The sequence below is a fragment of the Barbus barbus genome (assembly GCF_936440315.1).
Source record: "Barbus barbus genome assembly, chromosome: 14".
NCBI classification, from domain to species: Eukaryota; Metazoa; Chordata; class Actinopteri; order Cypriniformes; family Cyprinidae; genus Barbus; species Barbus barbus.
Genome location: NC_136742.1, coordinates 29,229,967 through 29,233,547, shown reverse-complemented (window position 1 = coordinate 29,233,547; position 3,581 = coordinate 29,229,967).

The following is a 3,581-nucleotide window of genomic DNA, read 5'->3' as shown; positions in this document are numbered from 1 at the left end:
TGCAGGTGTGCTGCTCCAGTGAAAGCAGTTACTGAACTACTGAGACTAACACATGCTTTTAAAGAGCCATCCAACACCGGATCCCGCATCACTCCACCTACACACCTCAGAGAATAAAAGCCCATTCTCTCTGGACAAGGAAGGGACTGACATGCTTGAGAAGAACTAACAAAGAATTAATGAGTCTTAAACAAATGAAACTGCAATGAAATGTGAAGATTAAATTCAGGAAAAAATATGGCGTCTAAAAATACTGTTGTACTCAACTATTAATTAGTGCTGTCAAACGATTAATTGCGATTAATCGCATCCAAAATAAAAGTTTTTGTTTAAATAATAAATGAGTATGTACTGTGTTTATTTATTATGCATACATACACATTAAGCATATATTTTGAAAATATTTACATGTATATAAATTTATTTTATTATATTTTACATAAATATATTAACAACATATCTTCCTTAAATATATTCATGCATGCGTTTGTATTTATATATACAAAATAAATATACACAGTACATACTAATTTATCATGTAAACAAAAACGTTTATTTTGGATGTGATTAATCGCAATTAATCGTTTGACAGCACTACTATTAATACACTATTTTGTACTGTTTTATAAACAATAAGACATCTTTAAAAATGAGACTTCATATTTTATTTTATTTTCATTTAATATGTGTTATTTAATTTTAATTAATATGTATTTAATATTCGGTTTAAACAAATAAATAAATATCAGTAAACTATTAAAATAATAAATATTTGAGCTTTACTGAAGACGCTTTTGCCAGCTAGTCGCTAATAATAATAACCCACGTGCTTTTTGCTATAAATTGCTGTGTTGACTAGTGAATATGGATATATATTGTCTTGTTTTCGTCGCGGTCCCAGCGGGACAAAGTTTGGAGAGATGCCAAAACGTCCATCCTTCTCAGGGAAAAGAAGATCAAGATCTTCGAGGATCTTTCGCAGAGAGACAAGGATGCAAGAACTTTCCTTTAACAAATTAGATGAGAAGCTTACATATTGGTCTAATAAATTTCCTAATGCATTTTTCATTCTAGGAGGAGACTTTAATGTGTCATTTAATAATTCTTCGGACAGATATCCTCCAAAAAGGACCGCTTGTTCTAGTCCTGCACTATTAGACCTAATAGACAAGTTTGAATTGGTGGACATTTGGAGAGAGATCTTCCCTAACAATTTAGAGTTTACTTGGGCCAATAAAAGTGGTTCAAGACAATCTCGTATTGATTATTGGCTCATATAAAAATGTATGTTAAATTTTGATCTGAATGTCGGCATTCAATGTACCCCGTTGACCGACCACAAAACTATCTTTATTAACGCCCCTTTAATGGCAGATTATGTAACAGGCCAATGCAGAGCTTCTTAAAGGATAAAATTAAAGAATTAATTGCTAGCTGTTGGAAAACAACCACAATTCAAAATTCTTTTGGTACCAATTGGGAGCTTTTTAAGTTTGAGACACGTGTTTATTTAAGAAAAGTTGGAACACTTTTAGCCAAAAAAAGAAGACAACCTAATCATGAAATTATCTCAGTCTGATCATTTTGATTGCATGTCTCTAGAGGAAAAATCTGAAATTGCAGATTTGCAAATGAAATTGGATGAATTGTACTTATCAAAGACTAGGGGTGCTTATATAAGATCCAGGAAAAAATGGCTCGAAGAGGGAGAACTCAATTCCGCATATTTTTTTAAGTTCGAAAAGTGTAATTTTACCCTCTCAACTATTGAACAACTTTGTGTTGATGGCAAAATTGTTAAAGATCCAAAGGAAATAGCAAACTACAGTGCCAATTTTTATAAGAATCTTTATAGTTCAAGGTATTCAGAGCAGACAACGTCCTCATTTCTAGACTCGGTTAATTATGTTAAGGTTATATCTGAAAGTGACAGATTTTTTGTGATAGCATTGTTACTCCTGAGGAAGTACAAAGAGCAATTAAGAGTTTGAAAAGTCCCCAGGGTGTGATGGACTTACAGCTGAGCTGATGAACTTACTCCACAACTCAGGATTTTAGAGAAAGTATTGAAAAAGAGGCTTTACCTGCTACATTGATGCAAGGTATCATAACTTTAATTCCTAAACCTAAGAAAGATCTTACCAATTTAAACAACTGGCGACCCATCACACTCCTTAACAATGACTATAAAATGTTCGCCATAATATTTGATAAAAGACTTGATTGAAGAAAAGATTGTTATAGATGAGACTCAGTCTGGATTTATGAGGGACCAACATATAAGGAATAATATTAGATTAGTTTTAGACTTACTTGATTATAGTGATTTGCTGGAACATATTGAACATAAATTTATATTTAAATCAGTGGAAAAATTAGGTTTTGGTGAATATTTTTGTAAGGCGGAAAGAACTCTATATTACAACTGTAGTAGCACAATTAAATTAAAATATGGTACTTCTCCTAGATTTTACTTGTCATGTGGTATTAGGCAAGGGTGTCCATTATCCCCTTATTTAGTTTTACTACTTTCCCAGATATTCGCTTCTTATATTTCTAATAGTGGATCTCTATTGCTGACAAACAGATACTCATCAGTCAGCTGCTGATGATACCACTCTTTTTTATCAAGATGCTAATCAAGTTCCTTTAGCATTAAAGTATATCCAGCGGTTCTCCAAAGCATCAGGCCTGTTCTTGAACCTCTCAAAGTGTGAACTGATGTCCATCAAAGAATGTCATTTGTCAGAAATTCATACAATGCTTCTCAACTTTGTTTGGAAGAATAAAACTCTGTATCTGTATTTATGAACACCATTGAGAAAGGGGGTTTAAACTTTCTTGATTTCACCACTTTAAACAACACCTTTAAAATAAATTGGATTAAAAACTGTATCAATAAGCCCTAATCTATGGAATCTGATCCCTAATGTTGTTTTTTCCAAACTAGGTGGTTTAAGTTTCTTATTAATCTGTAACTATAGATCCCTGTCAAATTATCTCTTTTTCATACAGGCAAATGTTATTAGCTTGGTCCCTCATTTTTAAACACAATTTTACACCTCACTCGTATCTAATCTGGAATAACTCTCAACTTTTCAATCAAAATAGTTTTTATCTAAGCATGAATTGCTGTTAGTCTGAAAGAGTTTGCAGTTGTTGCTGATGCAGTGCCACATGAGCTCTCATGCTTTTTAGAGCTCTTTCTTTTCCAATCTCATGTCACTCAGTGGATCTTTGTAAAACATTTGCTGGAAAACAGAGCCTTTCATCATCAAGTCAAAAAACAATCAGAAAATGAGAGTTTTGTTTCAGATTTCTGTGCCTTATGTAATCTCTTATAGAGTGGTGGAACTATGATGTCACTTTGTAGGCGAAAACCCGGAAGCGAGTTAGCATTGTAGCACTTCCGGTTCCATCATCCCAGAGTCAATGGGTTTTTTGGTTAAATCTCTTAAATAAGGTCCGTGGTTCACACAGGCTCAAAATAATTTCACGTTTTATTCTACGACATAAAACACACCAGTTACACCCCACTCGTGATTTTTTAAAGCTGTTACGTTTCTTTAAAAAGGCGGTTG